Source organism: Triturus cristatus, chromosome 8, assembly GCF_964204655.1.
Source record: "Triturus cristatus chromosome 8, aTriCri1.1, whole genome shotgun sequence".
In the NCBI taxonomy this organism is placed as follows: Eukaryota; Metazoa; Chordata; class Amphibia; order Caudata; family Salamandridae; genus Triturus; species Triturus cristatus.
The window spans coordinates 466,464,470-466,490,550 of NC_140591.1; the positions used below are offsets into that span (position 1 = coordinate 466,464,470).

Genomic DNA, 26,081 nt, shown 5'->3' on the forward strand with positions numbered 1-26,081 from the left:
GCTACACTGCTAATACACATCAGGTAACTATGGAGTCGGGTGTGTGCAATACATACAGGACACATATGCCAGCTTGCTGGCACTCCTACGAAAAGCCAGATACACCTGTTGATTGTCAAGTCTACATGACATGCCCTGAAATGAGTTGGTGGCCAGTCTGAGTGAAGAGCCACAGATATCACCCGAGTGACACACAACCACATAACTGCATTGGAAGTATGTCATCTCATCCACACAGCTGACTGCAAGGCACACGCACAGGTCACATGGAATGTCAAATGTACATATCAAACACATTGTGATGAAGGGGTACATGTGACAAGATAAAGACACAGCCATTGAGACAACGCAGACATGTATGACTGGGAAAATATGATGTCCGATGCACACAGACCCTACAGCGGTGGGAATCCACATGTGGCATGGTGTGCGTAGATGTGTTCCATGCCCATCTCCACACAGACCCATGTTGGATGCACCAACAGCAGATGCAGTTGACGGAACACTGACATCAAGCTCATGGGAACACATGACACACACCTGACATAGTCACAAAGGGGCACGTTGATCGTGACATGTCAGTTGATAGAGTGTCCCTGTCCCTGGCATCAGGAGACAGGTGCGGGTGTTGATGACTGTGCCATCCCACTGCTGCTGTGCATGATACAGTTGGACTACAGACACACATGTGGCAAGTGTCATAGTGATGTGTACCACATAGTGCCCCATCACACATGGCATGTGTCCACAGGTCATCACACAGCAATTGTGCAACTAGATGAGATGACCTGTGCAATATCACTGGCTGCCACACCTAGGGCCTGCACATGACAACTACTTGATGGACATCCTTGTGCGACTCGTAGCCCTCCATTCCTGGCATGTGTGCGCCTGTATTACCATTGTAAGCGTGTGAAATGCATAGCCGTACGTGTGAACTAGCGCGTACCCGTACGTGTCAAATGCACTTTACTACTAGTGCGTACCCGTACGTGTCAAACGCACTGTACTACTAGTGCCTACCCGTACGTGTGAACTAGTGCGTACCCATACGTGTCACACGCACTGTACTACTAGTGCGTACCCGTACGTGTCAAACGCACTGTACTACTAGTGTGTACCCGTACGTGTGAACTAGTGCGTACCCGTACGTGTCAAACGCACTGTACTACTAGTGCGTACCCGTATGTGTCAAACGCACTGTACTACTAGTGCGTACCCATACGTGTGTACTAGTGCATACCCGTACGTGTCAAACGCACTTTACTACTAGTGCGTACCCGTAAGTGTCAAACGCACTTTACTACTAGTGCGTACCCGTACGTTTGAACTAGTGCGTACCCGTACGTGTCAAACGCACTTTACTACTAGTGCGTACCCGTACGTGTGAACTAGTGCGTACCCGTACGTGTCAAACGCACTGTACTACTAGTGTGTACCCGTACGTGTCAAACGCTCTGCACGCACACGTCATATTGCAGGCCACTGCTGGGAGTCATATGCACCCACCCCTCATATTGCAGGCCACTGCTGGGAGTCATATGCACCCACCCCTCATATTGCAGGCCACTGCTGGGAGTCATATGCACCCACCCCTCATATTGCAGGCCACTGCTGGGAGTCATATGCACCCACCCCTCGTATTGCAGGCCACTGCTGGAAGTCATATGCACCCACCCCTCATATTGCAGACCACTGCTGGTAGTTATAAGCAGCCACCCCTCATATTGCAGGCCACTGCTGGGAGTCATATGCACCCACCCCTCATATGTCTGGACACTGCTGGGAGTCCTCTGCACCCACCCCTCATATCTCTGTCCACTGCTGGGAGTCCTCTGCACCCACCCACGCACCCCCTTGGAGCAGTACACTGCGGGCCTGGACCTACACACACACCAATATGAAGGTAACATGCTGGGCCAGTCCTCTAAGCCCACATTCCTAGTGTGTGTACGCCTTGTATCCCAAATGTACTGGTGCCGTAACGGGGTACGTGTGACACGCACCGTACCCATGCATTAATTGCGCGTGTACGGTCCGTATCACAGTTCTACTGTGCCGTAGGGGTACGTGTGGTACGCACCGTACCCACACATTCATTGCGTGTGTACGGTCCGCATCACTGTGTGGTATGCACCGTACCCACGCATTCATTGCGTGTGTATGGTCCGTATCACAGTTCTACTGTGCCGTAGGGGTACTTGTGGTACGCACCGTACCCACGCATTCATTGCGTGTGTACGGTCCGTATCACTGTTCTACTGTGCTGTAGGGGTACGTGTGGTACGCACCGTACCCACGCATTCATTGCACGTGTGGTACGCACCGTACCCACGCATTCATTGCATGTGTACGGTCCGTATCACTGTTCTAATGGTGCCGTAGGGGTACGTGTGCAACGCACCGTACACGTCCACTTCTGTTGTTGCGGTACGCAGGGGTTGCTGGCCATGCCCCCCCCAGTGACCAGACCAGGTGGTAATGCATGGCCTCCATATTATAGGTTTGGCTTTGAGTATGGGGTTTGTTTCCTGCCCCTCACCCCCACCCTGGCCCCTGGGTGTTGTTCTCACCTTCTGCGACGTGTTCGTCGGGTGCGGTGCACCAGGTCGTAGGCCAAGAGGACCGGGATGACACGTACGATGGGGTTCATGGCGTGTACGTCACGTACCGGGGCTCCGTTGCGTAGCGGTTCGCGTCTGACTCTGCTTTTCCGGCTGTCTTTGACTCCCGTAAAGAATAGAGCCGTACGGAGTGACGTAGGGACGAATCGTACTTGCTGGGCTGGAAACCGCTGCCTGAATACGTCCGGACGTCGGGTACAGGCTGTTCCGGATCAGAATCGTAGGTTTTTTTTACCCGTACGGTCTTTTGTACGATTCGTACGGAAATAGGCTTTCTGTACGAATCGTACTTCCTAGGTTGTAGGGACAGTTTACCGGGTACGAGTCGTACGGAGAAAACGCTCCGTACGACGATTCGTACGGTCTTTTTCCGGGATTGGAATCGGCCCCTAGGTTTGCAGGGCCTACCGATTGTGCCTAATTTCATGCCTGCCACAACAAAGCAGAGACTAGTTTGTCTGCAGTCCAGTCTTTTTCTCATACTATGCTTACTCCAAAATGTTATGAATTTGTTCTAATTTAGCCCCATCATTCTTATTAGACGACAGACCCATGCATCTAAAGTTCTTTCTGGTATTACTTCGTCATACTGCTACTAAGCTTCCACCCCAAGAAGTCCTATTTCATACGTCATTTGCTTCAAACAAGAATTCAAAAGAAATCTGCAAACATTGGTATCAGTAAATACATTCTCATTCTTTGAGCACTGCTACAAATTATTTTCGCGAACGTTATTCCTATGTAATAATCTGTTCCCAATTGTGTTCAGGGGTACGTTGCAGGTTTGAATGTCCGCCCTGAGCTGCCATGGCATTTATTCACTAAAATGGCAGCAATAGCTGTAGTGGCATCAAAGGTAGATCCCTTTACCCAAGATTACCTCCACAAAAGCTACTTATTTGCTGCCCATTGACTAGGTAGAGGGACTGGAATGTAGAAAATACATGACTTTTAAAGGTCTTTTTATTTTCTGATCCTTTCACTTAGACAAGAGGTACTCAGTGCAGTGCGATGAGAGCCAAATGGAAAATTAGGTTAACATCTCTTACCCTTGGTAATCCCAGATTGAAACCCATTGTGATGTGGGGGTATCATCTATAATCAAGCTTGTGTGCTCAGTTTCTATCCTTAATGTATGTTATTAGAGCAAACCTTATCAAACATGGGTTGTGTTTCTTGCTAAATGACTATCCAAGCATTTCAAATTCCAAAATATGTGGTGGGAGTTGTCACAAAGTACCAAATAATACATATTCAACATTCTTTGTGCTATAGCGCTAGGATATGTGGCAGCTTCCCCCAAACATCTACAAAGCTGTTTACTATACTAATATCATATTCAGAAAATAACATAACAGTATTGTGTGCAGGTAAATGAAGCATGAACAGAGCAGTAACCAAATAAATGTGCTTAAACTGCATTATTTGCTTCCAATTTTCAAAACCTTCATTTTGTGGAAGGATTCCTGAAATATCTTGTAAAATATTTTTTTAAGACTAGTTAGGTTGACACAACTGGCCCAGAGTGTTTGGAGTGCAGGATTTGTCCAAGATTGTGATATAAAATAGAATCTGGTGTTTCACAATGCACCTGGTTTACTGGCCAAATGCGTATTAAAATAGAACATTTGTCATTCACTGTGCTAAAATTCCTTGAGAGCCCCAAAATCATGTTATGCTGAGAATAATGTTACTGACCTTGTGTGCTTTAAAATGCATTATTCGCCACATGTAGTCTCAAAGAATGACTCTGTGTTTTACGCACTACATCAGAAAAGCGAAGGGAGCCCCCCACAAGTAATGTTGATTAGGCTCCTATTTATTTATTTTATTTATTTTTTAGTTTAATGGAGGGCGAACCAGACCCATGAGGGTATCAGAGCGCTTTACAGGATTAAGGGTGGTATACAAAGCGTTAGGAAGGGAGGGATCAATTGGGTAAAATAGGGGATACATTATACAAGAAAAGCACGCAGTCTAAAGTCCCAGCTACATGTGGGATAAAACTTCAAACAGGTAGATACATTATACAAGAAGGCACGCAGTCTCAACTCTTGGGGGGATGCCCAGGAGTGCAGGAATGGGTATCATCCGTAGAAGCCGTGGATAATGCCGAGGTAGAGGGTGGAACATGTCGCTGAGGTGATTGTAATGTATTCATTAGACGAGGTATTTGCCCATTAAGAAGGTTTTGGTCTCCTTCTTAAATTGTGCCAAGGACGGAAGTCTTCTGATGGCGGGTGGGAGAGAGCTCCAAATTCTTCGCGTTGCCCCAGAGAAGGCCCGATTGTAGGTTTTTTTCTTCCGGAAGCTTGCTGGTTGCAGCAACAGGTCTTTGGCAGATAGGGAGTTTCTGGGTGCGAGAAATGTAGGGGAATTGTAGTAAAGAGCTTAGTGAATAATGCAGGCCAGTTTAAATTGGAATTTGGCCTCTAGGGGAAGCCAGTTCAAAACTTTGAGGTGGGGAGAGATGTGGTCGAATTTCTTTGAGCCAGTTAGGAGTCTGGCGGCGGTGTTGAGGCAGGCTTTCAATGGGACCAGATAGTTCTTGGGTAGCCCTGCAAGAGTAGAGCATCCATATTCTAGCCTGGAAATGACTAGTGCCTGGATTGGCGTTTTAAGGTTGGACACATCGAGGAAGGGTTTTAGGATTCTTAGGTAACTCAGGTGGAATCTAGCCGTTTTGGCCATCGAGTCTATATGGCCACGCATGTTCAGGCTGCCGTCAAGGGATTTCGCAGAGTCGACAATGGTAGGAGGGCAGTTTAGTGCTGTGATGGTCTTGATCCATTCCTGGATGTCTGGATTGGGTGGGGAGATCAGAAGAAATTCAGTTTTATTTGAGTTGAATTTAAGCTGGTTGGCGGTGAGCCAATGGACTGTCAGCTTCAGGGCCTCGTTCAGGGAGAAAATGTCCTCAGGGGAAGAGATTTTTATGTAAATTTGTGTATCGTCGGCGTACATAAGGTAGGAGATATTGGCGGCACATAGCACCTCGACGGCACGAGCGGTATTAGGACGAGAGGTCTACGGAGCTGAGCTGGGTGGGGGGTGCAGGCGGGGGAAAGGCAAAATATTACGTTAAAGAATTGGGAAAGTTTGATATGAGTAATCATTGTTGTATAAGCTAACCCCCGACAGGAGGGGTAGAATGATGTACTGCGAGTTTTTCCGGTACATAAATATGTATAGAACGATAATGTAATCCTAAAATTTGATGAGAACTAAATAATGATCTTATTACTTGTGCAAAAACCCAATAAAACATAGGTGAAGGTTGAAGAGGGTAGGGGAGAGGGTTGATCCTTGGGGGGACTCCAACCGTAACCGGAGAGGGGGCGGATAGATTACCGTTGATAAGTGTAGTGTCCATGCATGGACACGTTCTAGTGTTCTAACCTGCTGTACTACACTGTACACCCACCCACCACAGACGTCACTGTGTCAGGTGACGCTGGCAATAAAAGGGGCCGAGCGCACGTGCTCGTGGCCATTCCCACTATCCCCAACTATGTGTGCAGTGTCCTTCTTCACCTAGCATGTGGGCCTAGGGCCCATCATTACACTGGCGACGAGGGTGGATCTGCAGAGGTGAGCAGGCCGGACTATTCGAAACACCCACCTTTGGGGTCACACGGACACTGGACAACGCCAGCCGTGGTGACCCAGGGGCAGAGGCCTCAGGGATGCCAGTGAGAGAGCGTCCCCGCGACGAGAGATGGTCATCAGCCGCCCTCCAGCAAAGGTCCCAGGAGGATGAAGACATTGTGTGCAAAGACAGGAGCCAACAGCTACCCTCCAGGCACGACTGCAGAACCCGAGGTGAGACTTGTCGTCTCCTCTGCACCCACACGGATCGGCGTGCGAGTAACACGACACAGTACACCCAGCTCAGGACGAGTCAGAGGGCCTCAGGGACATCCCGTGGCAGGGGAACACCTGCGAGAGAGGCATCATGGTGAGAGGGGTGTCTTGCAACCAATCCGTTTTGCAAAACAGAACACACGCCACAGATAAAGAAAAGGACTGGACCAAAAGACGAACGGCAACATCTAGCGGTAAACCACAAGAACTCAACTGCGTTTGTCGCCAAGAAAGTAAAGCGAAGAAAAGACTGTGAGAACAACTTCAAGGCAGAGCCGTCAAACAGACTAGATCCATCGAGCACCCATGACTGGTGCCACAGTGAACTGGTGATCGTCTGCGACAGGAAGAACATCTTCTGCGACTCCAAGCAGCTGAAGCGTGAGCGATTCTGCAGAAGTTTGGTCACTGTATTACAACTGTGTATATCTTTCTTTCTCCCCCCAGGTTGAACTTTGACTTTGGGTTTTGTTATTAAAAATTGGGAGGGATGTAGTGTCCATGCATGGACACGTTCTAGTGTTCTAACCTGCTGTACTACACTGTACACCCACCCACCACAGACGTCACTGTGTCAGGTGACGCTGGCAATAAAAGGGGCCGAGCGCACGTGCTCGTGGCCATTCCCACTATCCCCAACTATGTGTGCAGTGTCCTTCTTCACCTAGCATGTGGGCCTAGGGCCCATCATTACAATAAGGACTCTGTGAGCGGTTTTGGAGGAAGGATCTAAACCATTCAAGGACGGTGCCATCCAACCCCATCCAGAGTTTGAGGCATTCAAGGAGAAATTCGTGGTTATCCGTATCGAAGGCAGAGGAAAGGTCTAGGAGGATTAGGAGACAGGATTTGCATTGGTCGAGGGCTTGGAGGGCGTCATCCACAATGTGGAGGAGGGTGGTTTCCATGCTGTGTCCAGGTCTGAACCTGGATTGGAAGTCATCTAGCAGGTGAAAATTGTTGATGTGTAGGCACACATTTTTCCAGAACTTTGGCTAGTAGTGGAATGTTGGATATGGGTCTATAGTTCTCAGCGGAAGCAGGGTCCAGCGTGGGTTTTTTTAGGATGGGGACAACTTGGCCAACCTTGAGCGAATCAGGAATTGAGCCCTGTAGGTGGGAGGAGTTGATTATTGAGGTCCAGGAAGGGATGATAGCCTGAGAGGCGTATGATGTCTCTGCCTCCAATAATCCTTGTATTAGCCTCCTCCGAAGTTTGAGCCTAGTTGCACCCCTGAAATACGCTATGTATGAAGTGTGCATGGTCATCCTGTACTAGTGCACAGTTGTTAGTTGTAAAAAGCTATAGAAGCAGTTTTTGGTCCTGCTATGAGGGGCTATGGATACTCCGAGGCTGAGAATCGAAAAGAGCCAGGACGTAGAGTAAGAATTGTGCTCTTTTCCTTCGGAAACGTGTGGCAGTTGTCATTAAGTCTTCTTAAGTTGTGATTGAGGTCTGCAATGACACCTACTTCATGCATCCATAACCCACTCAAACCATTAAACGGTTGACCAATTTTCTTGCTGCCAGTGGCAACTAAAGTCATTTAGCAGATGGTACCACAGGATGTCAGGAATTTAGGTAAGTGGATATCTGTATAGCTTTCAAGTATGCTTTCTTGAGGAACTGAGCTGGTTTATGTTTGTTTTGGTAAAAATCTGGTTGGCTTCTAATGTTATAAACACAAGGAGAGGGGAGATCCAGTTATTTTTGACTGTGTCTGTCTTGCTTGTATCCGAGACAAGTGAGTGTAATGCACCCAGGTAAATCGGTGCTTGCTTCAAAATTTCTCAGACAGTAAACTTTCTCTGAGATGGTGTGAAAAATGAAACTATTTATATATATATATATATATATATTATCCACTGGCGGTCGCCAGTAGATAGTTATAGTTAGGACCGTGTTTCCATAGGAAATACGCAACATTCTATTTGGAATAACTTTGGCGCCGGTCGACGAATCCTCGCGAAAGTTTCAAAACTAATTGGGCGCTACGCTCCGCTCCTACCCTGAAAGTCTCATGGGGATTCGTCAAGCGGGGGCTGAGAAAAAAGGGGGGTCCCAAAACGCGTTTTCCCCATGCATTTTCCCATAGGACCTTTAGTCCGAGCTACAGCCCAAACGGCTGAACAGAATTACTTGAAATTTGGCAGAGAGGTAGTCCTCAGGTCAAGGATGTGCCTTTTGTAGGTCTGGTGTAAATCTGTTCAGTAGGTCCTGAGAAAATAGCATCTAAATCAATATATATATCTGTAAGCGCGCTCCGTGCGCTTACCGTAAGCTTACCGTACGCGTACGGTGCCGTGCGCGAGCTCAATTCTGATTGGTGGTTACATGACTGTAAACATTCGAATCGGTCGAAATCAGGAAGTGTCGGCCGCCATTTTCGGTCTGTTGCACTGAGAAACAAAGGTGGGGAACGTGAAAAGGGGGCAACGAAGAGAGTTGCAGACCCCCTAGTGTTTGTCAGGGGGTCCAAGAAGGACCCAAAAGTACGAAAAATACATTTAATAATTTTTTTTAAAAATCGCGGAGTGCGCGTACGGTAAGCTTACGGTACGCGCACGGGGAAAAAAAAAAAAAAAGTAAAGAAGTAACAATCACATTTATTAAATAAATTAAAGGACCCACAAGGGAGAAAAAAATAAATGTTACTGTGTAAAAAAAGGGGAGGCGCGCACGGCAAGGACTGCGCAACGTGGGTGCTCGGTGCGCGAAGCGCACAGAGCGCACAGAGCGCCCACAGCGCGCGCACGGTGTGCGAAGCGCACCGTGCGCGGAGGGTGTGCGCACAGTGAAAAACCAGAAAAAAAAATAAAAAATAAATACATAACTTAGCATTTAAAAAACCGTACAAATTCACTGAAAAAACCATAGGTTTCACACACGTTATAGTTAGGAATTATCATTTACAAAACCTTGCAAATTCACTTAAAAAACCATAGGTTTCACACATGTTATAGTTAGCTGTACATTTCACTCGTAAAAAACCAATGAAATTCCACGTTATAGTTAGATCAGGTAACTATAACTTGCGCGACCGCAATCCACAATGTGAAATTTCAGATGTCATCAGTGATGTCATGAGTGATGTCACTGACCATGTCATGAGTGATGTAATATGTGACGTCATCAGCAGTTTATTGTGGGCGCGCAAGTTATAGTTACCTGATCTAACTATAACGTGGAATTTCATTGGTTTTTTACGAGTGAAATGTACAGCTAACTATAACATGTGTGAAACCTATGGTTTTTTAACCCCTTCGCTGCTGCGGACATTCCGCTGCAGCGCTGGGGGGGGCAGGGGGGCAGCGCGGTGGGCCTGTGCTCATGACGGAGCCGCTCCGTCATGAGCCACAGTTGAGCTGTGCTCATGACGGAACGGTTCCGTCATGACTCCGCCCATTTGCGTTGTCCCCCCGCACAGGCGGGGAAACAGCGCCGCGCAGGCGGAGCGGCCGCCAACAGGATTGTCATGACGGAACCGTTCCGTCATGAGCACACGCCAACCGTGGCTCATGACGGAACGGTTCCGTCATGAGCAGGGAAGGGGTTAAGTGAATTTGCAAGGTTTTGTAAATGATAATTCCTAACTATAACGTGTGTGAAACCTATGGTTTTTTCAGTGAATATATATATATATATATATATATATATATATATTACCTACTGGCGGTCGCCAGTAGGTAGATATAGTTAGGGCCTATTTTCCATAGGAAATCCGCAACATTCTATTTGGAATAACGTTGGCGCCGATTGACGAATCTTCGCGAAATTTTCCAAACTTTTGGCCAGCTCCGGTCCGCTCCTATCCTGAAATTTCACAGCGATTCGTCAAGCGGGGGCCGAGAAAACAGGGGGTCCCAAAACGCGTTTTTCCCATGCATTTTCCCATAGGACCTGTTGACGCAGCTACAGCCCGAACTGCTGAACGGAATTACACCAAATTTGGCAAAGAGGTAGTCCTCAGTTCAGACTTGTGCCTTTTGCTTAAATGGTGTAAATCTGTTCAGTAGTTCCTGAGAAAATTAGAGTTAAAAAGATAGATATATCTGTGGCCTCGGAGGATCCGCGCACCCTCCCCGCACCCAGCCCGCACCCTGCCGTGCACGAGCTGTATTCTAATTGGCTGTCAACACTCAAGATCAGGAAGTGATGGCAGCCATCTTGTGCCTCGGTAGAACCGAGGCACAAGAAACCTAAAAAACAAACCTGAAAAACACAACAAGGGGGCAGGGTAGAAACACCCTGACCCCCTAGGCCTGCTCAGAGGGCCCCACAAGGACCCCCAGGGCCCAAAAAAGATTTTTTTTAGAAAAAAAAGCAGCGAAATTTGCGCACCCATCGCGAATTTCGGCCGAAAATAAAACAAAAATTCAACGCGGGCTCCCGCGCTGAATATTCTATTTTGCCCCCGGGGGCCAAATCCCGTGGGCATAATTAAAAACAAAAGTGTGAGGGGGTCCCAATCCCCCCTCACACTGCCCCGGGGACCGCCACCCCCCAGGGCTCCAAGATTGTATATGTGGGGGAGCTCACGGCCCCCCCGCAGCCCCGGGGACCGCCACCCCCGGGGCTTCATTACCATAGGTGGGGGGCTCGCAGCCCCCTCAGCCCCGGGGCTTAAAACGATTTGATGTGGGGGGGCTCTGAGGCCACCCCAGCCCCGGGGACCGCCACCCCCGGGGCAACTTGTACACGTTGGAGGGGGGCCATGTGGCCCCCCTCCTGGAGCCTTGTATTGGCCCTGCCCACCCCCGGGACACTGCTGTTTGCAATGGCAGGGCGGGAGCCTCATGGCTCCCACCCTGCCATTGCAAACTGCTTTGCTTCATTGAAGCGAGAGCAGGGAAACCTGCTCTCGCTTCAATGAAGCAAAGCAGATTGCTTTTCCACATGGGGAGCAGCATGTTAGCTGCTCCCCATGTGGAAAAGCAATGCCGGCTCCCACAGGAGGCGTGGAGCCGGCTGGGACCGTGGGGGGATTGGGGACCCCCCCACGGTCTCCAGCGAGAGGCCAGGCCCCGGGGGATGGGGTCCCCGGGGCCAGAAGTGGCCCAGGAGGGGGGCCACGCGGCCCCCCTCCCCCATTAAATAAAAAATAAAATAAAAAACAATGGCCGGCCCCCGGGGATGGGGTTCCTGGGGCCTTAAAGAGGCCAGAGGACGGGGGCTACGCAGCCATCCTCCATACATTTTTTTTTTTAAAAAGGCCCATGCCCGTTGGATTGGGTCCCCGGGGCAAATTATGGCCTCGGGAGGGGGGCCACACAGCCCCCTTCCTGATTTTTTTTTTAAATATAAAAATTGGGGTCAAAAATAGAAAAAGAAGGGGGGCTACACAGCACCCCTTAAAAAAAAAAGAACGGGATCAGGCCAGAGGCCACGCCCGCTCCTTACACCACTCTGCAAACGCACCCACTGGCGCGTTTGCAGAGGGGGAACTAATTCCCCTTGAATACTGGGGGTCCCTGGGGGCCAACCAGCCCACCAGGAACCTCCAATATGCGCCAGGAGGCTGCGTTGCAGAGAGGTGTAATGAGGCCACGCTCCTTTTTACACCTCACTGCAATGCAGCTCCGTGGTGCTTACTGGAGGTACCTGGTGGCCTAGTTGGCCGCTAGGAGACCTCAGGATTCAAGGGTCTTAATCCCCCAACTTAAAACGCGCCACGGGACGCGTTTGCACAGTGGTGAAGATATGGGGCGGGGCCTGAGGTGATACTGTGCAAACACGCCCAGTGGCGCGTTTTAAGTTGGGGAATTCATTCCTCTTCAATCGGGAGGTCCCCTAGGGGCCAACTAGCCCACCAGGTACCTCCAGTAAGCGCCACGGAGCTGAGTTGCAGAGTGTTGTAAAAAGGGGCGTGGCCTCTGAACACCTCTCTGCAACGCAGCTCCCTGACACATACTGGAGGTACCTGGTGGGCTAGTTGGCCCCCAGGGGACCGCAGGATTGAAGAGGAATTAATTCCTCAACTTAAAACGCGCCACAGGGTGTGTTTGTACACGTCACCTCAGGCCCCACCCCCTTCCTTTGCCATTGTACAAATATTCCTCTAAAATCAGCCGAACTACGAATTCCGATTTACTCACCTGTTATCAGGAGAACCCAGGGCTGCATCTTTTAGATCAGCACTGACCCTGAAAAGTAATTCTAAGCGTACTTACCAGTAACTTGTATTTCCTTCCATAGGAATCCATTGTGTGGTTTTCAGCAGAAAAGTTTCTAAGTGTCCATTTTTGAAACGTACAAATATTCCTCTAAAATCAGCCGAACTACGAATTCCGATTTACTCACCTGTTATCAGGAGAGAACCCAGTGCTGCATCTTTTAGACCAGCACTGACCCTGAAAAGTAATTCTAAGCGTACTTACCAGTAACTTGTATTTCCTTCCATTGGAATCCATTGTGTGCTTTTAAGTAGAAAAGTTTCAAATTGTCTATTTTTACAAACTAAAAATATTCCTTAAAAATCGTCTGTATGACTTAAACACATTCTTTCAACTGTTTACAGGAGATTCACCTGTGCTGGATCCAGGATCCACCACTGAGTAAGAAAAAGTAACGATAACAGTACTTACCTGCTAAGTGAATTTTCTGCCATAGGATAACATTCGTGATTCTATGTGAAAAATTTTCTAAGTGTCAACTTTTAAAATACAATAATACTCCTTAAAAATCACTACTGTAACCAAAACGCTTTTACTCAACTGTTTACAGGAGATGTCCAAGGACTGAATCTAGCATCCAGTCCTGTGGTTAGAAAAGTAATCCGTAAAGTAACTAATTGCGTTTGACTAGAAATTCACATTGAGCTCAATGTTGCTTTGTGTTTGAAATTGTGTTGCCCATTGCAACAACTGTAACTACTGTACTTAAAAGTCTAGAGAAAGTATATTTTGTATTGTAATGTATAATGTAATTAAAAAAATAAAATATCTAAAAATAAACAGTTTAAACAATGTAGTAAATCAGTATAAAAAAAATCAGTATAACAATTAATACATTAAAAATTGTCATTTACAAAACCTTTGAAATTCACTGAAAAAACCATAGGTGTCAGGCCTGATATAGTTATGAATTAGCATTTAAAAAACCTGCGAAATTCACTGAAAAGAACATAGGTTTCAGGCCTGATATAGTTAGGAATTCGCATTTAAAAAACTTTAGAAATTCACTGAAAAAACAATAGGTTTTAGGGGTGTTATAGTTAGCTGGACATTTCACTCGAACAAAACCATTGAACTTCCTCCGATATAGTTAGTTGTCCTAACTACATCTCTGCTGATGATGTCACATATTACATCATTCTTGACATAGTCAGTGACATCACTGATGACATCTGAAATGACAACACTGATGACATCACTGATGACATGATCCACGTGACAATCAGATACACCTCATCATACACTAGTATAACCTTTCATCACTCACTGTAAAATAGAGAGTGCCAGATTTAAAACCATTGACACACCAATACAAGTTTCTATACACCCACTCAGTGATTCCTAGATCTATACACACATCTAATCACTTACCTATAGATTCACACATACATGCTGTCAATGATCAATAGAACACTATCAAATATACTTATACACCTATATCGACATTACACACCAGCACACATCCTAATCACTTATGAAGTCATCCTACTCACTTATGCAAACAATGGATCATACTTACTTTTACTTAGCTATACACTTATAAAAACACCACTTCATCTATTCATATAAATAATAGCTCATACTTAGTGTGTTTTAAAATCACTATAACAACTATACAGTTATCCATACAGTCACTCATACAATCACCGTGTCTTATGTATACTTATTTATATACAACAACTGACACATACACTGGCTTTTATTTTTCTAGTTTGTTGGACATGTACCATTGAGACATATATTTGCTCATCGCCACACCCATAAAGATATTCACTCACCCAAACAACTGTTATAAAATGTAGTTTTAACTTCATATACCTACTGAATCAACTATTCACACATCTTTGGGCAGTCACACAACCCCCAACGAACCACACACACATTCAATCTCCCATACAAATAGCCAGTTAACTAATCAATAAATAATATAGACTTTCACGCAGCTAGTAACCAACTAGTGCAGCAGTTTACACAACAACTGACAAAGTGATACAGATATTCACACAGTTTAGTCACTATCCAATATATTTAGTGAGACACTATAAATTAGTCAAGTAAATAGTCAATCACACTGCTACTAAATCCTCCATCCAGATATTTATATTTATATATCCACTCATTCTTCAATGCAAATTGCTATATATATAATACATATTTAAATAACGAACCTAACCACATTCTCTGGATGATGTCATCAGTGATGTCATCAGTGATGTCATTTGAGATGTCATCAGTGATGTCACTGACCATGTCATGAATGATGTAATATGTGACATCATCAGCAGTGGATTGTGGGCGCGCGAGATGAAGTTAGTACAACTAACTATATCGGAGGAATTTCAATGGTTTTGTTTGAGTGAAATGTCCAGCTAACTATAACACCCCTAAAACCTATTGTTTTTTCAGTGAATTTCTAAGGTTTGTTAAATGCTAATTCCTAACTATATCAGGCCTGAAACCTATGGTTTTTTCAGTGAATATATATATATATATATATATATATATATATATATATATATATATATATATATATATATATATATATATATTATCTACTGGCGGTTGCCAGTAGATAGTTATAGTTAGGACCGTGTTTTCATAGGAAATCCGCAACATTCTATTTGGAATAACTTTGGCGCCGATTGACGAATCCTCGCAAACTTTTCAAAATAGGTGGGGCGCTCTGCTCCGCTCCTTCCCTGAAAGTCTCAGGGGGATTCGTCAAGCGGGGGCTGAGAAAAAGGGAGGGTCCCAAAACGCGTTTTCCCCATGCATTTTTCCATAGGACCTTTAGTCCAAGCTACAGCCCGAACGGCTGAACAGAATTACTTAAAATTTGGCAGAGAGGTAGTCCTCAGTTCAGGGATGTGCCTTTTGCAGGTCTGGTGTAAATCTGTTCATTAGTTCCTGAGAAAATTGCAGTTAAAAGCATATATATATCTATAAGCGCGCACCGTGCGCGTACGGTAAGCATACCGTACGCGCACGGTGACGTGCGCGAGCGCAATTCTGATTGGTTGTTATAGATGTCAGTAAACATTCGAATCGGTCGAAATCAGGAAGTGTCGGCCGCCATTTTGTCTCTCGCAGTCTGAGGCAATGAAAAACAAAGGGGGAAAACGTGAGAAGGGGGCAGGATGGACAGGTCCTGACCCCCTAGCCTTTGTCAGGGGGTCACTGAAGGACCCCCAAGGGTAAAAAAAAAAATATTTTTTTTTGCGAAGAATCGCGGGGTGCGTGCACCGTACGCGCACGGCACGAACAACGCATCATGGGGGCTTGGTGCGCGAAGCGCACCAAGCGCCCACAGCGTGCGCACGGTGCGCGAAGCACACCGAGCGCGTACGGTACGGGCACGGTGAAAAAACGTTAAAAAAATAAATAAATACATAACTTAGCATTTAAAAAACCGTACAAATTCACTGAAAAAACCATAGGTTTCACACACGTTATAGTTAGGAATTAGCATTTAAAAAACCTTGCAAATTCACTTAAAAAACCATAGGTTTCACACATGTTATAGTTAGCTGGACATTTCACTTGTGAAAAACCATTGAAATTCCCCCGTTATAGTTAGTGCAGGCAACTATAACTCACGCAACCGCAATCCTCTGCTGATGACGTCAGATATTACATCACTGATGACATATGTGTCTTTCTGAAAAAAAATATTTGTAATATATGTATAGCTAAAAATTAATGGAAGAAGACATGGGTAAATAAGTGTCTAAATACAGTGATGTAATATCTGACGTCATCAGCAGAGGATTGCGGTCGCGTGAGTTATAGTTGCCTGCACTAATTATAACGGGGAAATTTCAATGGTTTTTCACGAGTGAAATGTCCAGCTAACTATAACATGTGTGAAACCTATGGTTTTTTAAGTGAATATATATATATATATATATATATATATATATATATATATATATATATATATATATATATATATATATATATATGTATATATATATATATATGCAAAAAAGAGAGAAAAAAGAAGCAGAGAACTCAAGTTTAGGTGGAAAGCAGCTCCAGTATAGAGCACTCTCAACACCAGTGACACTCTAAGGGGCATATTAACAAGGGCTTTATCTCCGCTTTTTTGGCTTTAAAAGCCAAAGAAGCGATGATAAAAATATCACCCTATCAACAACAGGGTGCTAACATGCAAAATCGCATGTTAGCACCCTTTTTCACTGCGCTTCCGTTTGCATCTCTAATGAGATGAAAAGTGGGCATTCCATAGCAAAATAATAGGAGAAATGTCGCTAAGCGACATTTCTCCTACTATCAAGCATCACACTAACCCTGTTAGAGAAAAAAAAGCAGCGCTAACCACGGTTAACGCTGCTTTTTTACGTCTGCTAATTTTCAGACTTAGCCATGTAATCCAATGGGAGGTGGATTACATGGCTAAGTCCACCATGGGCTATCAACAAGGATATCCCTATCCTTGTAGTTTTATCGCTGCATTACCAGCGATAACCTCCCAAAATGCCGCTATTGGTGGATTTTTTATCGCCTAGGCGGTTAGCTTTGTTAATAACGCGATAACCAGGCGATATTATCCAGCGATAGCGGGCGTTAAAAATTAATGCTAAGGGCCCTTAGCGTTAATTTTCTCTGTTCCTTGTTAATATGCTCCTAAATTTGCTCACCTCAAATGTCTGCTTTTCTATCAAAGTCTTTAAGCGCATAGGATTAGCACAGTGCCATTCACTCCGAGATCGAAAGGGACAAAGTCTTTTCCCATTTCTACAGCAAAGTCTTTAAGCATAGGATTAGCGCATTGCTTTTATGACACCCCTCAGGCTCGCATATGTATGGGAGGGCTAATATCACGAGTCTTTACACTGCAGTGGGGCACTCGACAGGGGTGCCCCTTGTCGCTGCTACTTTTTGCAGTGGCCATGGAACCGCTGGCAGAATCTCTGCAAAAACAGATGGATAACTGGGGAATAAAATTAGGTGACACAAACCACTTGGTCTCTATGTACGCAGATGATACTCTAATATTCCTCCGACAACCCACCCAAGCGATTCCCAAACTGTTGGAAATACTGAGTAAGTTTGGTGAACTTTCTGGACTAAAAACAAACTCTAATAAATCACTATTATTGCCGATAGGCCGGCTGGCCAGGAGGCCAAGGGAATCATTGCCAATAACTGGTTAACAATGGGTAGAAACTGACCCCAAATACCTGGGAATGAGGATGGCAAATACACCAGAGAGATATTTGAAATTAAACATATGGAGAGTAGTGGACAGGGTGAAGGGTTCAGTACGCTTCTGGCAGGGGCTACTATTGTCGCTCATGGGTAAAATCGCAATTTCAAAAATGATCGTTCTGCCGAGATGTCTCTATATGATTCAACATTCATTTTAGGAGATTCCTAATCACTTCTTTAAAGCACTAGATGAAATACTGATAGAGCTGTTGTGGGGATCAAAACGCAAGAGAGTGAGATTAAAGACTATGCAAACAACAGGGCATGATAGGGGGCTAGAAGTTCCTAATACTGAACTATATTACAAGGCCGTGCAGCTTCAACATGCAATTCAATGGCTATATCATAATGATAATTGGGAAAAGAGACTGTTGGCCGGAACATACGATGGTGACTCACTGGCGGGACACTTAATGAGAAGGGCTTGGGTATCGCGAGCCTGCCCATACATAATCCAACACGTGGCATGAGTATGGGAACGAGTAGTCAAAAAAGTGATAGGCCATGCCCCTTATGCGCCAGGCATGCCACGGTGGGTGATAAAACCCTACGCGAAAATAGCGGACAATATGTCCATCCATAAATGGAAAGAAGGCGGATGCCTGACAAGGGAAGACTTATTTTCAAATAAGCAATTCATCTCCTGCGAGGAGGCGGAGGAAGTATACAAGTTAGGACGGGGGCAATTTTTGCAATACAGAAGTGACTAGTGAGCTATGGGCGTCATTCTCGGAGGAACCACCAATTACAAAAGTGCTCCAGGCAATGCTCTTTATGGCACAGGGTGGCTGCCTAATCTCACATATGTATCGAGCACTTAGGGAGGACTTGAAAGCCCCAACCTTATCGATCCAGGCACGCTGGGAGGAATCCCTGGGAGGGCCCCTATCAGAACGAGAATGGATCAAAGTACACAAGGGAGTTAAGTAAGTGAACTCCAACCCGAGATTCAAATTGGTTCAATATAAATATATACATCAAATATCCCTCTTCCCCAAAACACTAAGTAAAATCTTTCCAACCCGGCCACCTGACTGCCCTAGATATAACGAAGGAGAGGTGGACTTTCTGCATGTGGTGTGGCACTCTCCGGTTATAGCATCCTATTGGACTGAAGTCATAGATAAGCTGGAAAAGGCCACAGGATGGACTATTTCTAAATAAATTAAAATAGTATTGCTGGGACTACTACCGGCCCTCAAAAACAAAAAGTTAAGCAGGAGATTAGTAATGTTGGGGCATATACTGGCAAAAAGACGAATTGCGATATCTTGGAAAAGCCCACACCCACCACGCATAAAAATGTGGCTAGGAGACATTTGCAAGTGGGCGACAGCACAAGCAATACATATGAAAAAGGTCAGACACGACGAAAAGCTGGAAGATGACCTAAGTGCATGGACGGTAATGCTGGCAGACATTTAGAGTATGTAAGCAACAACATCAACACCTACCGAGAATTCCCCATAACAATAATAAATAGAGATGGAAGGAAACTAGAAAACAAAATAAGATAGGAAAACTGGTGACACTATGGAGATTTAAATAAGACACGAGTGGTATTAGGACGAGAGGTCTACGGAGCTGAGCTGGGTGGGGGGGCGGGGAAAAGACAAAATATTACGTTAAAGAATTGGGAAAGTTTGATATGAATAATCATTGTTGTATAAGCTAACCCCCGACAGGAGGGGTAGAATGATGTACTGTGAGTTACTCTGGTACATAAATATGTATAGAACGATAATGTAATCCTAGAATTTGATGAGAACTAAATAATGATCTCTATTACTTGTGCAAAAACTCAATTAAAAATATTTTTTTTAAAGAATTAGCGCATTGCTATCCATGCTGAGCTGTAAAATGGTCAGAGCCTATCACCACTCCAGGCACAGTATTACAGCTTTGGATTGGTAAAATACCATCCAAGCCAACCCTTGATTCCTAAGAGCTTCAAACTGATCTATTTAAACCTAGCCCTAGATCCCTGAATAATAAATTTGTCACAAAGGATTTAAAGGCTATTTTTACACACTCACTCAACCCTGTCTTCACTCACTGCTACCACTCATAGAGCTCCACTTACAAACATGTCGAGCCCACCCATTCATGTTCAGTGTCTGAGTGAGGGTCCAATGATGAAGCATGCCACAGGTGGTACCTGTGGGTGAGGACCCTATATATATAGATATATATATATATTTCATTTTTCACACCATCTCAGAGAAAGTTTCCTATCTGAGAAATTGTGAAGCAAGCACCGATTTGCATAGGTGCATTACGCTCACTTGTCTCGGATACAGGCAAGACAGACTCACTAATAACTGGGTCTCCCTTCTCCTTGTGTTTATTGCATAGTAAAATAGGGAAGCCAAGGGTATACCCTTATCATATACTTCTCACTCCTCTTCAGTGTATAAATAAGGCTTCTAATGTTGCCAGTTCCTCAGCCCCGCTGTTTCTCATGCCTTACACACAGCCCTCTTTCCATAAATGTAGCTTCAAATCCAGAATATCTTTGAAGCTAGTCAGGTGGCTGGGGTAGATGCGGAAGCTGGTAGAATCCTGGCAGCAGACAGAACCAGTATAGAGAAGACAGACTTGCCTCTTATAGCAGGCCTGTGGCACAGCATGGCGGTGTCAGCATCTGTGTGGAATATCAGTGTCTCTGATGCCTATGGTACCAAGGCTACAGTGACTTAGGTATGCCCGGCACGGCAGAAGCTTGGGGCAGTAACTCTAGTGTTCATAGTACTACCTCGAGAGTCTTTATTAGACATGAAAAGTGAAACAAGCAGATGTTCCGTGTTCGGCTAAATCAACACCAACACCCCTCAAGAGTTGCCTCTCCGTTCAGTGCCAGAATAAGATTAGGTTTTGCTGGTACTCTAAGCTGTTCTCTTCGAATGGACAATTCTGGCTATGCACTGGCTCTAGCTTCGTTTTTCAAGACACCTGCTGGGGCCCTATCACAGATACAGCACATTTTCCTTGTTTGCACCAGGCCCACCTTTTAAAAGGTGCCCCCGGCACAAACAAGGAAAATGTGCTGCATTCGGATGAATTTGATGCTCCCAGGGCAGCTGCGAACTTGCATGTGAAAAACAGAGCGGCTGCTTTAAAGCCGCTCTATATTTCACAGTGCAGAGAGCATCCAGCCGTCACTTTGGAGGGGAATTAGAGATCCCCTTGCAGGAGGGTGCAGTAAGTGACCGCATTCGCCTGCAAGGAGATGTCTGTGGTGGTCCATGGGACCCTTTTTTCACCCTTCAGAAGAGTACCATCAGGTGGAGCACTGACAGTGTGCCACCATTTAGCTGGTGCATTGTCAGTCTGTCTCCTAACAGCTTCGTTGCTTCTGCGCCCACGTCTATAATATGGCACAGGTGCAGAGACAAAGGGATTCCTTTATTTGCATGGGGTCACGCCCCCATGCAAATGAGGAAACACCCTCTGATGATGTGTGCCGGTGCTATCTGTATTACAGAAGGAGAAGCGTCCCCGGGGCACTTCCGTAATACAGCCTCTTGCAGCAGATAACATTGGGCATTCGTTAATCAGGTGAAGTTCATTTTACAGAGACTTTATCATAAGAGTAAGCCCTTCCTTTTAATAGTAGATCACATTATCGACAAGCTGTTTCTGGTAGGAAAAACGGTATCACCAAAAAATTACCGATTGGAACAATTAATCTGCTATCAGCCATCCTCTGTTATGTTATGTTAACAGTGTTTCTATAGTGCACTAATCACCGTGGGGGTATCCAGGTGCTCCATAGCTGGTGTGTGAGGGCAGCCATAGAGTGCTTACTCGAAAAGTGAGGTTTCAGCTTCTTGCGAAAGTCAAGATGAGAGGAGGAGGCTCTAATGTGTTGCTGGAGGTCGTTCCAAGCTTTAGGAGGCAGGTATGAGAAGGCACGCCCCTTGCTCTGTTTTTGTGTGTGTGCAGTGTTTTCAAATGAGAGACCAGCAGAGCGGAGGTGTCTGGAAGGGTGGTGGAAGTGAAGGCTGTGTTCAGGTAGGCTGGGCCTGTGTTGTGGAGAGCTTTGTAGGTGTGGGAGAGGAGTGTGAAGTGTGCGTGCTTGTATATTGGGAGCCAGTGGAATTCTTTAAAGTGTGGTGTGATGTGGGCTTGGTGTGGGAGATTGGAGACTGGTCTAGCTGCTGCGTTTTGGATGGTCTGCAGTCTCCTTGTGAGCTAGTTGGTTATCCCTATGTACAGGGTGCTCCCATAGTCTAGTCTGCTGGTGATGAGGCCTTGGGTGCTTTACAAGTACAGATACTGAGACACACAAAAAGTAGTCCATACAGTATGCAGATTAGTAACCATAAAAGTAATTAAAGGTAGTCCAATTTGAGTTTTCTTTCTTTTATTCTCCGGTCTTGTCTTATCAGTTCGGTAAATCACACTGGCCACCGACACGTGTTTCGTCCTACAGACTTTTCAAGGCTGCAAACAACATATATACATATATAAACAAGCTAAAACCCTAAAATCGGACACGGCATACACATATACAACCATGCTTATACTCATAAAAATTGTCTGTGTATAACGACAATCTTCTATTTTTGTTAGATAGCAAAAGGGTCCAAAACCGTGCTGGACCATAGACAGGGACAAACCACCAAGCACATTCACTGTGAAAATAAGTACCACTGTCCGAGTGTAGAGTGTGCATGCTCAAAGTGCAGACCCGAAGACAGGCAGAAGAGGAAAATTGTCACTAGTGCATTCAAACGATTAATTTCATTTAAATCGAGTGTGAATATAGAGTGGCAAGTATACCCATCTCCATTTTGCTACCGTGATGTGCCATGCATACATACAGAAGGAAGCATGAGTCAGAAACCCTGACACAGTATATGATTCCTTACCTAAATGAATGGGAATAAAAAACGAGCCAGAAGTATCAAAAACACCGAGTCGCAGGCACAACTAAAACTTCGTACCATGTAGTTCGGAAGATAATCTATAAGGAACAATAGTACAAAAACAAGATTGTGTAAACAATCCTCCTTCGATTCCTCTGCCGTATTCAAGTTAAATCATACATTCTAATCACTATGGGACAATGGATTATTGAGGAAAAGACACAGCTAAACAGCGAGTTAACTTATTTTACCTTTAGAGACACTAACAAACACCACAGGTAACACAAACACTTCTGGTGAGAAAGTATCACCACCACTCCATATCTACAGGCACCATATTGTATCTGATAAGCAAACTAGTACCTTATTTGCTAGCTCACTGAGTACCCATCCCTTCCAATAACGGAATCCATGGCATATACGTAAAACGTTCGTAACCAAGGCAGTATTGAGGGTCGAAGCAAACGCTGGAGCTGGGACACGACCTATGCGTGGCCTGATAAGCCTAGAAAAAACATGTAATGAGCGATGTACACTAAGCTGTTAAACATAATACCTAAGGTGTCTGAACCTACAATTTAAGAACGCCATTCGAAACTGACCTGTAATTAGCCTGGATGCGAGAGCAAGTTCTTCCCCTACTACCAGGAACTGAAAGCAGCGTGTGCATTCACCCGATGATCAAGTACGTGTTTTACGAAGAATGGAAAAAGAAACAGGACTGAACAAAGTAGACGCAGGTGTTACCACCAACAAAGAGACCGCCATGTTGGTATAGAGAACCTCAAACACATTGAACTCCTGAAAGATGGCCACCGATCTGTGGCATATGCTATGATAGGTAATCACTACAAATAGAAGTGTGTGTATAGATGTTAATCCAGCCTATTAGGAACGCATGCAATATTATGGGAAGATAAGTTAGTAGCAAAGAACCCAGACATGGTTACCAGACAAGGTTATGTCCACAGTTATAAATGCTCGATAAGAATAGTTCCACCATTGTGATTAAATCAAAAACATGGTGTGTTCTCATATTTACAAAATATCAAAGGGGAATGGATCATTTGTACCTGAGTAACCAGGGTTCAATGTCCTTGCCGTCTTCCAATAAAAAACCCTCATTCCCGTACAAAGGCCGTGAGGCGGTATATCTTGCTTCTCCGCCTTGTTAAAAATGTGACAGCATCATCATTGGGTTTCTTTTTCTCGTATGCTCTCCTCCACCAGGAGGAGAAACCACTGGTTATTGCAGTAGTGATCAGTGATGAAAAGTGGAAGTGGTCAAGTGAAGTGAGTTAAAAAAGGGACCTCGCATTACCTAAACTGTACCTTTATTCAGTTCGGAATGGAGGAAGGTAAAAACAATATTGTGCGTGGGAAGACAAATTATTAGTCTAACACACTGGATTGTCCATGTGAACGGTCCACATGTTTCAGCCCCATAAAATTGCCCGGACGAGTCGGGGGGGCCTTCTTCAGGACCTAAAAATGTGGAGGCTGCGCGTTGTCACAGCCCAGGTGAGTGCGGCATTAGTTCACCAAATTAAACATAGGTCATAAAGTACCTAAGCTGTAAAAAAGAAACAGAAAGAGTTGATTTAATAATGTCTCATTTTGCATTAAAAATACTCTAACAGTAATGTGTGCTGTCGCAATGCTCATGTTATCGAAATAAAGAAGCAATTCTGATGCGAAGTGTGCACTTGAAGAGAATGATAAGCAGCTGAAAAAATGGCAATTCTCTATCCCTGTTTGGTACTAAAAATGCTAGGGGTGCCACGGATTCAACATCACTGCATATGGAGTAGGACAGACTCAAACCTTTGTATGTAGTTTAGTTATGATAAAACATAATTGTTAGCATATATCAAGGTAAATAGTTCAAGGAGGGGCGTGGCTTGATGCTGACGTAAGGAGCAGCGGACCTCGGAGCTCCTTCGTGGCCTTCCTCCACAGCAAGTTATCATGAGCAGCTGAGGGGGCCCCTGGCCTCATAGCTGGCAGCGGAAGTCCTTGTGTCCACCTGGGTGCAATTTTGAAGCGCTGCGGAGCCGGAGCATGCAGAAACTGGCGATTTTTCTCCCTGTTCGCGCTCCGGCAGAGCGGCGAACAAAATGGCGGCCGCACCTCGCCACAGCAGCCTTCGCGACTAAGGGTGCCCAAACGAGTCGAGAGAGCAGCGGGGTGAAGCCTGAGTTTAAGAGGACAGCGAGCGGTTAGCTGTGAGGGCAGCCGTAATTGACATAGAGGCAAGGTGAGGCTTGAGACGCGCTCAGCGGAGGACGCCTGACCCTAAAATGGCGGCGCAAGATACTTCAGGCGGGTCACGATGGTGAACACGGCCGCCGAGTGAGAGTGAGAGCAGCGATTGAGGTATCCCGAGCAGACAATTGTAACCTGCTCCTAGCGCCTGTCTTGGATATAACTTTTGGTGCTTGGGAGCGGAGCAGGTGAGGAGCCTTCAAACTGGCTGGTGCACACGACTCTGCGGCGAATGCCTAGGGGGAGGAATACGTGGAGGCCAGCGTTCACCACAGTGGACGCGGAATCCTGAAATTAAAGGGGGCTGGAAAGCATGTCGGCACAACTATAGCGCAAGCTGCATACCGCCTCGAGAGCTGGGAACTGCTACTCTGGATGTTTGGGGTTGCTGTGTAGCTCCAGACCCAGGCGCTGCCATAGGGAACAACGAGGAGGATGGTGCCGCTGGTGCCTGATCACTGAACCCTGAATGGGAGCTGGAACTGTACTGCTGCCCTACTTGGAGCTGCAGATGCGCTGAGTATCTGCTGATTGTTCTTGTGTGCCCGGGGCGACTGCCTGCATGAGGCTGTGACGGTCGAGAGGAGCGAGGCCAGTCCACCTCTACACGGGAGAGCCAGAGGATCTTGGGAGTGCGCACCCTACAATCTGGGGGGGAGACGACCACCCGGTTCCCCTTCTGAGCTGGCGAACCTGAATAGTACTCTCTACTGTGTAGCACCAAGTTAACGGCCTACTACGCCGGGGTATACCTCCTAAACTTTCCGGTACGCACTGCCTATACTGACTTTTCCTGACTCCCCTGTGCTCCCCCGCTGGAAGTTCTGTGTGCCCCACCGCAACCAGTCCGAATGGGCCGAACATCTCGCCGGAAGGGCTTCACTGCCTTACATGTGGAAACCACGGGGCAACAATCAGATGAAGAGGAGGATAGCTTTGGAGACCAAGATGGACGCCATAGGGGTGGATCTCAACCTCCTGAAGGATGACCTCAAGGAGCGGGTGAAAGCTACTGAGACGACTTTGGTAGAGGTTCCGGACGCATTCTCTA

At 45.8% G+C, this 26,081-nt stretch overlaps 1 protein-coding gene across 1 annotated transcript in view; it reads right to left on the reverse strand.

The window, feature by feature from the left end:
- The window catches only part of SPRYD7 (SPRY domain containing 7), an 875,965-nt gene extending 852,513 nt beyond the window's left edge, over positions 1-23,452 (reverse strand). Inside the window, exon 1 of the mRNA XM_085621932.1 lies at positions 23,368-23,452. The gene's annotated coding sequence lies outside the window, so the exon portion shown is untranslated. The remainder of the gene's footprint in view (positions 1-23,367) is intronic.
- Between the last annotated feature and the right edge of the window lie 2,629 nt (positions 23,453-26,081).